The sequence below is a fragment of the Dipodomys merriami genome, unplaced genomic scaffold, assembly GCF_024711535.1.
Source record: "Dipodomys merriami isolate MVZ:Mamm:240054 unplaced genomic scaffold, mDipMer1.0.p SCAF_34, whole genome shotgun sequence".
NCBI classification, from domain to species: Eukaryota; Metazoa; Chordata; class Mammalia; order Rodentia; family Heteromyidae; genus Dipodomys; species Dipodomys merriami.
The window spans coordinates 1,591,631-1,605,757 of NW_027204937.1; the positions used below are offsets into that span (position 1 = coordinate 1,591,631).

At 42.4% G+C, this 14,127-nt stretch overlaps 1 long non-coding RNA gene across 1 annotated transcript; it reads left to right on the plus strand.

Annotated features, from left to right (window-relative positions):
* Positions 1–240: 240 nt before the first annotated feature.
* LOC138803228 (uncharacterized) lies at positions 241–7,423 on the plus strand. Its single transcript, XR_011364912.1, has 4 exons — positions 241–322; positions 2,734–2,888; positions 5,521–5,588; positions 7,325–7,423. It is a non-coding gene; the product is annotated as an uncharacterized lncRNA (long non-coding RNA).
* Positions 7,424–14,127: the final 6,704 nt, after the last annotated feature.

Genomic DNA, 14,127 nt, shown 5'->3' on the forward strand with positions numbered 1-14,127 from the left:
GTTCCTCTGCAGATATCCTTAAGGGTGAATCTGAAGAGAATAGCTGGAATTTATCAATAACTTTCTTGTTTCTTTTTGTCAAGTGTAATTTGGTTCCAAAAGTCTACTCCGTGAAGGGAGGGCCATTTGAGGGCAAATTAGCCAGCAGATGGTTACAGTTTCTGGAATTTACTCTGAGTGACTGTCACAAGGTCATCATACAGATGAGGAAACGGTGGCTCAGAGAAGGAAAGTGGAACCAATGGAACTGTGCTATTGGATTGCTGTGATAAATGGCTGCCATGGATATGAAGCGTCTAGCACAGTGCCCAGCACATAAAAGGTGACCAATTAACAATTACTCTTTTAATTATCAATTAACCAAGTACTCTTCTCCCCCCTAACCCCCAACAGTAAAATTCTCTGCTTCAAAAGAATCCCTGAGCAGAGGAAAGCATGGCTCAGGGGTTGGGGGGAGTTGTGTAAGCAGTGGCTCACCCTTTCATCCCGATTGCAGTCAAGATGAAATCACTTCTTTGTGACATCCAAGAATGGAAGATGCCTTGTTTTCCCAGTCTTGGTTCTTTGGACAGGGAGTTGTTCTGGTCTGGGCTTTAGTTTATCTTCAGAGTGGCAAAGCTGGACTCCATGACCTCCAGCAGCCTTCATCAGCTTTGCTAGGGTGGAATTCCAAGATAATGTAGTTAATGTGAAAAGACAGAATGACTGTGGAGAAAGAGGCAGCGAGGATGGATAAGCTGGAGTGGAGGCTTAGCTGTATCATGTAACATGTCCCAAAGGATGCAAGCCATGCTCCAAGGTCAAACAGAAAAGATTTATAGCCCTTGACTCCATAAATAATGCCTATGTGGTAGAGTCCTTCAAATACCAATGGTGCTGAATGTCAGCACATGGAGGAGACCTGTACTTCTTAGAAACCCTCATGATAATGGGAACTTTGGTAGATTTGAGTCATACTTGCTTGCTTTCCATTTTCTTGTATCTTCTCTTCCTTCTTTCTTCCATTTCTCCTTTTCCTTCTCCTCTTCTTCTGCCTCCATCAGTGTCTGGGTCCCTCTTTGTCTGGGTCTCACTGTCTACTGTCTCTGTCTCTCTCTCTCTCCGGGCTCCCTTTCCCACTCCTTCCCATCTCCTTTTCTTCCAGTCATGATTTGCTACCAACAATACTTTACTATTTCTCAAGCACTTTGCTTCATTCACATCATTTTTTTATGCATGCTTATGTTTTATGATCTAAATTCCAAACCAGTGTATTTAATTTATGTGTATTTCTCCCATTTTGTTTTTGGTTTAATCTTAGCCCATGCTGCTGGGGAGTGGGGGTGGAAACTGTATTTCTTTTTTGATTCAACCATCCTGGTAACCTAATAGTGACACTGATAACAAACTGACTGGTTTATAAATTCCCAGGAGAGGGTCAGGAGCCATGATTTTGCACTACCACAGCACACAGTTGAGGTTACTGTGGAAAGAAGTTATCCTAGGAAGCAATTGGAAGAATTATTTTTTTAGGGGGGAAAAGCAAACAAGCTGAAGACAACTCAGCTCTTTGCAACACTGCTTATACTCTCAGGATAATTACAAATTTCATGTTTTGAGGGACAAAATCATTAACTCTGACATTCCAATCAACCTTGAAATTAACTCGAATCTGAAACTTCAGCCACTGAGCAGACTTTTTTTTTTAATATGCAATCATGTGCTCTTTTTCTTGAAGCAGAAAAATTAAGGGCATGGCTTGGAATGGTATGGAGAGTGTTATGTTAACATTTTATTCCCAAGGTGGCCTTAATTACAATTACAGATGCAAAATTACAGGGATGTAGAGAGAATTCACCTGTGTCAGGACTACTTTCTCCCCTTCTAATTAGATACAGGTTGACTATTTTGACTAGAAACCACAACATCCCCCATCCTCAGCACAGTGCCCAGAAAAGACTTTATACTCAAGAAGTCTAGTCAATTCATGTTCCCCAGCTGCCTCAAAGTATGGGGGCCATGATTCAGATGAGATTTGGCGAGTTTGGAACTTCAAAGGGATGGAGCCAGAGATCTGATTCCTAGTTTCTGATTCTAAAACTTCCTTTCTACTCTTGTCTGTGCCCAGAAACTCTGTCTGTAGATTCATTACTGCTTTGATGATCTGAAACAGACACTAGTATTCTTTTTTCTTGGTGAGGTATAACTGTTTAACAGGCTTGACATTTTTGGATAAAGAATAAAATAATAAATTTCCATTGAGAAAGTATTTCATGTCTTTAATTTTATGTTTGTTTCTTTTTTTCTTTTCTTTGTTTACCTCTCAATCTATAGCTTCCAGTTTCTCCAGGAAGAAAGCTTCATTTTCTGTTCTCTGCCCTCCACTGAGTCTACTCAATGTCTGATACAGTAGGTGCTCATATTCTGAGTGCTCCTACTATGTGATTACTTTTCAACTTAATTTAACCAGTACTTTCCATGTATAAGCATCCAAGATTAGTAAGGCCTCAGACCATTGCATGTAGTTGGAACGAGAGGATTGAAACTGGTAATAGACACTTAAAGGTATTAGACTGGGAGTCAAGGGGCTAGTAGGTGTTTAGGCTCATCTGACTAGGCTTCAGTGGTAGAAAGTCTTTGAAGGGGCTGTGCTGTTGGTTATCCCCACAACTATACTCTTTAATTGGTTCTATGACCACAAAGTCTGACCTCAGTAGAATGTATTACCCAGGTTCTTTGTTCTGTCTCTTACAGATGAGTTTGTCCTGCAAGGATATGGAAAGGCAGAAAAGTGTGAGATGTGAGTACTCAGGCCTTCTGCTTCTACCAGCTTCTCCATGCGTGTGAGAAAGCTGCATCCCTCTACAACAGCAGATCTCAGCCGACAGCTCCTTTTCTCCATCTCCCAGGTTTGGCCTCTCAGCTTGTTCTTTTAGCCACCGGGGTGGTAACAGCATTTGTTCTTGCTTGTCTCTGGGGCTGTTACCGACCCCAGGTGTTTTTCTTAGCATTGTCCACACCTTTGTAAGTAATCCGTTCGTCAAGCTTTCCTCAGTTAAGCTCATGGACGATTATGTTTCTTGTCAAGGCACTGCTTTGGTAGAGGGGAGATTTGACTACATAACAAACATGGGTTTGTCAGCAGAGCTCTCTCCTGAAACCAGGAACTGCCTTTGCTTGAGCAACAGGGAGATGCAAGGAGAGGCTCTGGGTTGCGTTGTAACTCTAACTCTTATTCTTCCTCGGCCAATTGATAGTACCTTATGCCCAATGTTTCCAAGAGAACGCTATAGACAATAATAAAATGAGGAGTAAAAACAATTACATCAATAACTCTATTAAGTATTCTAGGATGTGAATCTCTTCCACAAGCAGTCTTGGTTATCTGTTCAGAGGAACTTAGCTGAGTGACCTACAAGTTTACTCTCAAATCACTTGTTCAGGTTATTTGGTCATTTTCTTTTCAGTGACGTTGTTGTTAGAGCAGGGATCATACATTCATTATTTGCTGAGTGTTCCATCCTAAGTTCCTAGTAAGTACCTGGTAGAGATTTACCACTTATTAACTTTAGTATAAAGGAATTGACTGTCTACCATGTTCTCCATCTAAATGGCACAGAATCCATTTACTCATTCATGATTCAATCATTCAACAATATTTCTTTAAGGATATTCTATCTGCCTGTGCAAGCCATCTCCCATCCAATATTTCCTTTAGTTCTTCCAATTTCCTTGCAGAAGAGATATTGTTATCTCCATATGATGGCTGAATCAATGGGTTACAGGGTGGAAGAGCTCATATCCAAATTCAAATCCACATGAATTCGAAAGTTATATCTCACAAAAAACCCAATTCAGTTTAACCTAATAAGAACAGGTCTAATAAGAACATGGTCACTGAAGGGAAATATCTAAGGGGCTGGCATGTGACATCCAGAGGGAAGATTATACATGACTTTATTTTTAAATAAAAAATCATTTTTGCAATTTTGGAGTTTGAGCTGGGGGCTTCATGCTTGCTAGGCTGGCATTCTATCAGTTGAACCACCTATTTTGCAGACAGAATCTAGCAAACTTTTCTGACTAGGCTGGCCTTGAACCACAGTCCTTCTGATCTTCATTTCCTGAGTAGCTAGGATTACAGGTGTGAACCACAGTGCCCAGCTCATGTATAACTTTAGAAATCAAAATTGGGACCTATTAGTCAGAAGCAACAGATTTCTGGTGAGAACTGTTCAATAGGAGAATGGACAGCTTCAAAGCTAGAAGCTTTGTATGTTGCTTTTCTAGCACAGACCAGTACTAACATGTGGGTACCACAGGTTATTCTGGTACCAGCCTTGCCTTTTAGTTCATAGTCCTGTCATGGAAATGATACATTGTATCCTAGCCAGGCATTTACTAGTTGGTGCTTCAGAGGGCAGTCCAAGTCACTCAAGGGGCAAGAGATAGTGACTGACTGCTTTCTGCAGAGCTTCCCTAGAGAAATCTGGACGTAGAATGGGTAGGGTCCAGAAAGAGCAAGACAATTTTAGGTAGAAAAGAGGAAAAGGGCCTTCTGTGCAGAAGTAATGGTGCATGAAGAAGTCCAGTCACCTCAAGCACTTTCAGGTTTGTGGACAGATTGCTAATAGCTTAGTTGGGCTTAGTAGGCATCAAGTATTGGGGCAGTGGTCTGGGCAAAGCTAACCAGAGCAGGGTCAGAACAGGAGGGGCCTTGTGAAAGTTCAAAGCTCAGGTTTTGTGTTGAGGTCTGTGGAGGGAAGTCCTGTGCCCAGGCTTGCCCAGACCACCGATCATCCCTTTTCTGCCTCCCAGTGTCTCTTAGCAGTTCCTACTTCTGGCCCCAGTGTGGAACACGTGCTAATTAATGATGAAAGCCCTTCTGCACTCCAGGCCTGTGCAGGCTTCCTGGGAGCACTCTGCAGAAAGAAGTCCTGCCTGTTGCTGTCAACAGCTCCTGTGACCCCTATGGTAACAGGCTCCTGGTCTCAAGGCGCTTTCCCTGTCTCCAGGGTGTGCCTGCTTCTGCGTCACCCGAGGATCACATCACTGTGGCCTGGTGCTCTGACATGCAATCTCTCCAGCCCTGGAACCTGTCAAAGAAGGGAATTACATGTGTCAGGCCGAGAAGGGCAGGGAGGGCTTTGAGCGCTGGGACAAGCTATATGTAATTTTTGGCTCTCAATGGTGTTTATGGAAAAGGATGATTTTCTTTCTTTTTCTTTCTTTCTTTCTTTTTGGCAGAAGACCGAGGAATTCTCATGCCCCTCATTTTTTTAATTGCCAAAAGTGTGTGTTTTTTTGCACAGACATTCTTACATTTATGTCTGTGATAGATCAATTTGTTTAAAATTAGAGCATACAAATTTGGGGCAATGGCTCCTGGTTCCATTTTTCCAAGCATTGAGCAAGAGACTTGCAGGCGGAAAGGAAAATTGGGGGGAAGTCAGACACTTGGGTGCACATTGAGGGACAGTTCACTGGGATGGGCAATTTGATCCTTCAGCTCATAGTGAATTGGATTCACTTTCTTTATAGGAACCTCAGGAGTTAGGAATAATTCCACCTCTCCATCCTCTGAGCTTCTTCCTACACCCATCTATTTGGTGAGTATGACATTTATTCTATTATTCCTATATTCACTCAGCATCAGGTTATTTTTGTTTTTCTTTTTTTTACCTTCCCCTGATCTGCTCCTGATCCAAGAAGGAAGGTTGACATCTGCAGATCATGAGACCTAGGGTCTTCTGACCTCAAGCCTTCAGTTGGGTTTGGCCAATAAAAGCACTGATAGCTAATGAAGGAAATAGGAGCGAAAGAAAAGGCTGAGAATGTTATTCCTTCTTTTTGCCCTTTGTCTGACCAGGGCCTCCAGAACCTGGAGTCCCATCCATGGTTATGGCTAAAGTTGAGTCAGCCGCCTTCCTGTCTCTTGATCTCTCTGGATTCTGTACTAACATTCACTCCTCTTTGCCCTCTTAGACTGGTAGTGGCAATGACTTCTCTCTTGACTGTTGTCTTACCATTCCTTGTTGGTTCCCTTAATCTGTCCAGTGTCTAGAGAAGCTCTGGCACCCCCCTGGGGGTAGTAGCTTGTATTTCAGGTACAAGGAAGCAACAACCTCATTCCAGGGCCATCTACCTTGCTTCAGATTCCCCAAGAAAATCTTTATACACAATATTGAGCAACAGACTCAGTGTTTTCTATTCTTAAGCCAACCATATATGGGATATGATACTATTGTTGCCATTTGAGAGATGGAATACTTTTAAAAAATGTTATTGTGTATTTATTTGCTATTTTTATTTGAAAATGCTAAAAACAGAGAGATTACATTTATATGTCAAGCAAAGAGTGTATTTTCTTTTGGATAATGTCCCACCTTCCCTCGAGATGGAATATTTAATAAACAGATCAATGAGACAACTTTCCATGCATTCTCAGTTTTACATTTCCTCACCTCCTTTCTCCCAGCCCTCCTTCTTTTCTTACTTTTTGTTGTTTACTGAGGTCTAATCACTGTAAGGCAGTAGATGATTGAGGGGGCTGGGGTTGAGTAAAGATGATCAGACTCGGTGTCTCGTCTGGCTTCTGTTTAAGGTAGGGAGATTAGATGTAGACATAAATAACTGGGATACAAAGTTGAAGGTTTAATGTTTTAAGTGCCCTAAGAGAGGGGCAGATAAGGGGCAAGAGAATCATAGGGCTCACCGTGTTTCCTTATAAAGCGGTTGGGGGAGCCTGAGATAACTGATGTCAGTATGTGTTCACAGGAACTAGCTTTGTACAGTGTCAAACACTCTGTAGACATGACCCATCACAAACAACCTTGTCTTCACCCTGTGCTTAATTGTATTTCAAGAGCCTGTGTCTTTCATCTCATTTGATCTTCCTAAGTCCACCTTCAAGTGTGTAGGAGCCCATGCCCATTCTGAAAGGGTAGTCGGGCTAAGAACAAGCAAGCTGGTTGCAGATAGAGCCTAGCACGGTGGCCTCAGGTTTTCTTTGCACTGTCCTCACTTCCCCTGGGCAGAATTTTATAAAATCATGATCCATCCACCCTCCTACCAGCACTAGTGGGGCTTGTAGGGAGAGATTCCCTGTGGTGTAGGAAACTGCTGAAGCTAGCTGGGCTGTGCCATAGCAATGCCCCTGACCTATGGCAGGGCATCCAGGCACATCAAGGTCTTTATCATAACATGAGATATGCCAGAGAATGAGGTCAGTGGTGAAGCCATTTGTGGTGTGGCTAGGGATGGACTCAAATTTCACGGCCTTTCAGGTTGTCCAAATGGGCAGGTTTCCAAGGGACTCATCAGCCCTCCTGGTATTTACTTGTAGACATCTTCAGCCAGGAGATGGGAAGAAGTTGATGGTCTAACAAGCTCCTCAGTGCCTTCATTCATTCTCCAACTACTTCTTGTGCAGATGGAAGATCAGTTACCACTCACTTCTGTTGGATTAACTCCATATTTCTTGGCTCTCATTTGAAACCATGCTTCCAGTTAAACTAATTTAGGTCTTTCTTCTGGGTTTGCTTTGAAAATGGAACACAGAAGAAGAACATGTGTAAGTGATTGCATAAGTGCTCATTAATGTCTTTAGGAGATGGCTGGTTGGTATCTGTCCATGGACTTGAGCATTAAAGCCAGGAGCAACCCTGAGGCTAATCCATCAAACCTTCCATCTTACAAATGAGAGTCCAAAGGCCAACTAGTTTCATGATTTTCTCAGAGCCCATAACAATCTGGTGTTTTAACAGAGCAGTTTGTGTCAATTTCTGGTGCTGGTAGTGAATCACCTGAAAAGCTTCAAGGGAAGGGAAGGGGAGAGCAGGAAGACATATAACCATTCTCACTGCTTTATTACAGTCTCAGAGTCCTTCTGGAGCCACTGGTGCCAGGTGAGCTCAGTTCTGGCCTTCAATGCCCAGTTTTAGCTTGGTTCCCTCCAAAAGAGACTCCTACCTTCCCCAGAACATACCAAGCCCTCTTTACCTATTTGTCATCTATTCTATACCATTTGATCTTCTACTAGATGCACAACTCCAATGAAAGGGAATTAGCAAGTATTTAGCACTTTCTATGGACCAGGATTATCTCATTTAAGCCTCTCAAGAACTCACGAATAGAAAGTCATTGTCCCCTTTAGAAAGACCAAATGCTAAATCTTGGAGAAGAGAGGTCGCTTGCTCAGTACCACAGAGTAGTTCTATTTACTTAGTCAATAAAATTTTATTGCAACCTGCTGTGTACTAGGTACACCTCTGGGTTGAGTAAAGCCCTTTAGGCCATAGAGCTTATATTCTAGTGGGAAGGGCAGAAAAACTAACACTTAGACAAGTTTAGTTACAGCTCTAGGCAAATGGGAAACATCCCATAATTTCCCTGGTTTTGCTCCCTTTTCTTCCATCAAGAAATAGCTTTCTTATTTAAGTACATGTACTCTTGGGGCCATTTCCACCCTAAATCCTCCTTTGAGCTCCTAAATGGCCCATATGTATTGTGCACTGTGCGTTGGATGGTGTTCCAGGCTTAATTATATATGGAAGAATCAGATGAAGAACAGGGGAGAGTATGTTCTTTCCTGAGGCACCATGTTATAATGGCATAGAGACTATCAACAAAACTGTTAAGTTTTTGGTGGGTCAGTGTGGCTCGGGAGCTAAGGCCTACCCTGAAGGAGCCAACAGTTGGAAGCTATCTGGGCAGAAGCTTTTCCTGGGGTGAAGGTGCAGCTGTATATGTGGTACCTCTATGTATCTACCACAAGGGGGAGGGTGCTCTAGTTCTAGTGTGGTTTGGTATCCTGTAAGTGAATTCCTTACGATACCTTCTCATACTATTCTATACCACCCTCCATTGAGTTGAATGGATTCCCATGTCTTGTAACCTGATATGCTAGCTCATGTCTCTACCTGTAAAGAGAGGGCTTTGGATGGGCTTTCTGATTTCTGGTGATTTCTATTGACTTCTATAGCCAGTTCTGCAGAAAGTAAAACATGGTTCACTTGTTGCCTTGGGCTTCTTATCAGATACAGACCCAGACAGACACAGTCTGGCTTAGCTGTTCACGTGCTTTATTTTATGCGGTTCACAAGAAAGTGCCAGGTGATATCTGAGCTGTGGCAGTAGCCAGCTGGCTTCCGACACATTCCAGGTACAAAAATAGTTTACAAGGGGCACCCACGCTTTAGTAATTCCTGTTTGCTCTTGGAAGCCTGGGGCAGCCCGGAAAATGTTAGAAGACTCAGTTCCTACCAAAGAGCCTCAATGTCTCACTTTGCAAGGTAGAGCTGTATTCATGGGAGCAGATCACTGACCACACGTTGGTCTGGCTGCTATGTAGTTCATGCTATTCATAATCTTGGACAGCATACAATATTGGAGTTGCACAAATCCAGACTTAAATTCTACCTGCAATATATATTCATAATTTAACTTTAGTCACTCCAACTAATTTTTCCCTATTTTATAAGCATATCTATAACTTAGCTCGTAGATTTATTTTGAACAGCAAAAACAATAATGCATCATAGCATCTGGCATGATTATAACTATATTCTCACATGAATACTGTTATGTGTCCAGCCTTCCAATTACTGAGGTTCTTTCTGTTCTAGGCATTGTGACAAGTGAGAGGAAAAGAAAGATGTCAAAATGTGCTCCTGACCTCAAGGAAATTCAGTATTATAGCAAGGACAAATGATTAAGAAAAGCTCTGAAATTAAAAGAAAAAAGAAAAAGTTCTCACAATCTAGCTAAGGGATTTGGGCCAAATCATTTTACTTTGTGGGGCACCATTTCCAGTAAATATGAGAGACTTACATCTATTCAGAGCATTATGGTGCTGACTGAATGCATGGTACATGACAAGAGAGCCTGGAAGATTTTACTGGGTGTCTTTCATTTTGCCATGAGCTCTGTTCTGGGTTTTTTGTCTCCATATTTCTATGGGCTTCTCATCAGAGGTGACATCTCAACATGCTGAAACTTCAGCGAGCTTTGCTCAGGCTCCTTGGTCTTTGGATTCTACTTTTTACTTTGTGGGGTTTGTTAAAGGAGACACATGAAATTATGGTGGATCAGAAATCAGGAAACCCCAGTTCAAGTCCTTGGCTTCCCACTTTGAGGCTTAGAAAATGTCTTTTTAAAAAATCCTCTATCAACTATAATTAAATGGTTATCGTTTCTTCACTTATTTGTTGTGGGGGTTAGAAGTGAGATTTGGAGGCAAGTAACCAACAGTCCTGGTTCTGTTCCTACTATGTGAAATTTATCTATAGACCTTGGTTTGGGCCTGTTTCCTCATTTAGTTAATAACCCCCAATTTATATCCCCTTCATAGGAGTGTTATGCTATTTGGAGAGTTTTTTGATGTATTTAGTACAGCATTTTGCCATACTAGATAATTAATAGGTGCTCCTTATTATTATTGAATAACTTATAATCTAAAACAAAATTGGAGCTGTGCAATAAAAGTAGATGGATGGATCAGTTAGTGCTCAGGGTTAACTAATTTCATTGTGACACTTATGTATGTAGAATCTTAATGCAAGAAGCTCTCAGTGTATGCATATCACTCTACCTCTCTCAGAAAAGGGGCACTTTCAATCCAGGCATCATATTTGAAGAACGTTTATTTTTCCACATTTTTTTAGTCTTGCTCTCCTACGGAGCTTGATTCCTCTTCCTGAGGATAAAGATGTTATTTCCTGACTGGGAAACTTCCGGCTGGATGTCCACTGGGGATAGTCACAAGGTAATGGAGATGTGAGCTTATGATGGGTGATCTTGAATCAGGCCTGGGGATTCCAGGTCCCAGGCCACTCACAGCTTGTGATTGCTCTGGTCATTTGTGTTGAAGGAATGAGTGACCCCTTTGAGTTGATACACACCTCCTCCCCCCAACACACACACTCCCCACACATACAGAAGCAAGCGCCTTGTGACTTGTATCCACTTCTAATGATGGCTGACAGCTGTGGAGAGTGAGGGACCCAGGGAAAGAGGCTACAGTTTAGTACTTCTCTGAACCTCTGGACCGACTGCATGGATGTGGTGACTTCCCTGCTCCAGACCCAGTGAAAGTTGACACCGTGTCAGTGTGACTGCCATGGACAATCGTGGGAACTATGGAACCTGAAGACGACTCACGGTTCTGGATTTTCAAAAGAACTAAAACATCTTCTAAATTTCATCTGGGATCAGGCATCTCAGAGGGATGTCATTGTATCACAAAAACTGGAACTGGAACTATCATAGGTCATTATGCCATGAATTCACATGCCCCTGGCCCCCAGAGATCCTCTAGTAGAGCCTTGAGTTCAGGTGCACCCTCTTTCTCTGAGCTCGGAGGGTTTAAATCAGCCCCATACTACTAAAAGGTTGCTAATACTCTCCACAATCCTTTAAACAGGAGGAGGATTCCTCCTCGGCCTTCCAAGTAGCTAGGATTGTAGCCACAAAACAACTGTGCCCCTGCTATTTATTTTATTTTATTTGTTTATACTTCCCAGTGATTCAGATAGGCAGGCAGGCAGGTAGATCTGAGGATGAATGGCATAGAGTCCTCTAACTACCTCTCCACCTGTATAACTTGTTGGTTAAAATCATGGATGCAGTAATCAAACCAGAAATTTAAGGTCAACTTTCTTCTCCCAATCTTACTACTGCTGTACCTACCTCACCAGTCTTTCTACCTCTGGTATTTCCCCTAATCTGTCCTGCTCTTTATCTCTTTCCTACTCTTCTGTAATCTAAAGTCAGTGTCCTTCCAAACAATTGCAATAGCTATTGTGGTGTACACTGGTGGTGGCCAGTTGATCATCTGTGTCCCTCTCCTTGTTTTTTTTTTTTTTTTTTTCTTATGAATTTTTTTATTGTGAAAATACCGTACAGAGGGGTTACAATTACATGGGCAAGGTAATGAGTACATTTCTTTTTTTTTTTTTAATTGTATTTTATTTTATTTGAGAACATACTGTACAGAGGGGCTACAATTACATGGGCAGGATAATGCATACATTTCTTACCAAGCATTGCAGCCTCCTCCTTTGTTTACCCTTCACTTCCCTTCCCCCCCTCCCCCCTCCCCCCACCCAATTTTACCCCCCTCCCCCCACCCAATTATACCCCCCTCCCCCCCCACACCGACCTCTCCTTGTTTTTAATTGGGAGTTGATTTAATATGAGCCTCCATCTTTCTCCCATGTGTCTCAAAGGAAACTATTGCTCCCTTCAGTTTAGGAGTGGCCTCACAGAACTATCCTGCAATGCTACCACAGGGACTAGTCTGGAGTTATCCTTGTGACTGAAGTCGCTTAACTAGACATCTTGCTGGATGTAAACCAGGAAGCATGAACATCACATGGCATCCATCCATCCATGCTGTAACTATGAGGGGCTGACAAAGATTGGAGATGTATAGTGTCTGATGTATATTAGATATATGTGATGAATGAATGAATGCCCAAGTGACTGGAATTCCTTCTGAGTCTCCGTATGCTTTAGAATAAGGGTTGGCAAGATTTTTCTGCAATGAGTCTGTATATATTTTAGGCTTTGTGGACCACATAATCTTATTAGCTACAGCTACTTGCCTCTGTATTAGTAGAGCTAAAGTAGCATTATGACCATATGAAAATGAGTGAGAAGGGCTGTTTTTCCAATAAAACTTTATTTACAAAATAAATAGAGTGGACTTGATTTGGGCCCTGGGCTATATCTTGTTGATCTGTGTTGTAAGGGGAAGAAAAATGAACCAAATTAGGAATGACACTTTTCCTGCTCATTTGGTTCCCAGGACAGAATGTTAATTCATCATGGTCCTTTTCCATGCTGCGCTTTATCTAGTCCTCCTCATCTCGACCTAACACTCTCAATCAATCAATCATTCCATCAATCAGAGTTGATATACCATATGCAACTGCTTTGCCATCCTCTGTATATAATAATCCTGGTTCATTATAAAAGCTATGGTTGGTAGCTCATGGCCCGTTAGTAGTGTTTTCTACTTACGTGCTACATTGCATTATCTTGGACACTTTCTGTCTCTGTGCCTCAGATATCTCTAATGTTGGGAAATTTGCTGACATAAAACATGAGAAATTTCCTAAAGATTCAATTTTAAAGACCTAACTGTTTTTTCCCCCTATGTTTGATATGTGGCCATTTGAGCAAGGAATAATAATTTAAGCCAGTTGTGATAATCGAGTTAGCATCTGAGCTCATATTTTTTTTCCACCTTGCTGAGCTCTTGAGAGCAGAGCGTGGTTTAGTGGCCACGTGTAGAGAGCTGCGGGAGGCCGCACCTGGAAGATGGCGCTGGCTTCCACCCTTCGCCTTCCCGATGGCGAGTGCTCTCTGTGGTAAACAACTCCATATATGGCTAAGGCAAAGAATCTGGCTTGCTTCCCCGCACCTGAACCTATTGGTGGTTCCCACGTGGTGTATCAGGGTTGGCTACCCAGCGGGTACTTAAGGCTGTGGGGAATTCTCCCCGGGGTTGGGGTCAGAAGATTACTAAAAGGTCCTGAATAAACTGCAGAGAGAAGAGCTCGGTGTCACGTCTTCCTTGGTGGTCGAGGCGGTAGCGACAGCCACGGATGCTGACTTCCCACTCCAGAAGACCACCTTCCCTCCCATTGTGCCACTTGTAAGGCTTTCCAAATGTTCTCCCTTCACCTGCCATTTCAATGTTATTTTCTTTCTGAGGCTCCTGACATGTTTAATTCCTTGGCTCAGTCCTCTCTCTGTTCAAATGTCGCCACCCTTGTCATACAATTTATTTTCTACACATGCATCAAATCAGGACTGAACACATTTCTCTATTGGGAACTCATGAGAAATTGCCCTCCGAGCAGCCATTCATCATGGTGGCAATAATACTCCAAGAGTAAGTTCTTCTTATTTGTTTAGCACTTCCAAGTCTAGCTCAGATTTCATCAAAGGCAGCTTGTGTCAGCAGAAAAAATATCCCTTCAATGGGTGTCATTCTGTCTTCTCAATCAACCGAGGGAAGAGGAAAAGACTAAGAAAAGAAACAATGGAAGCCAATTACTATGTGCCAGCCATGAGAGAGAGAAAAAGAGAGTGCTCACACACATGGACACACAGGTAAGCATGAGCATTCTCTCTCCTATT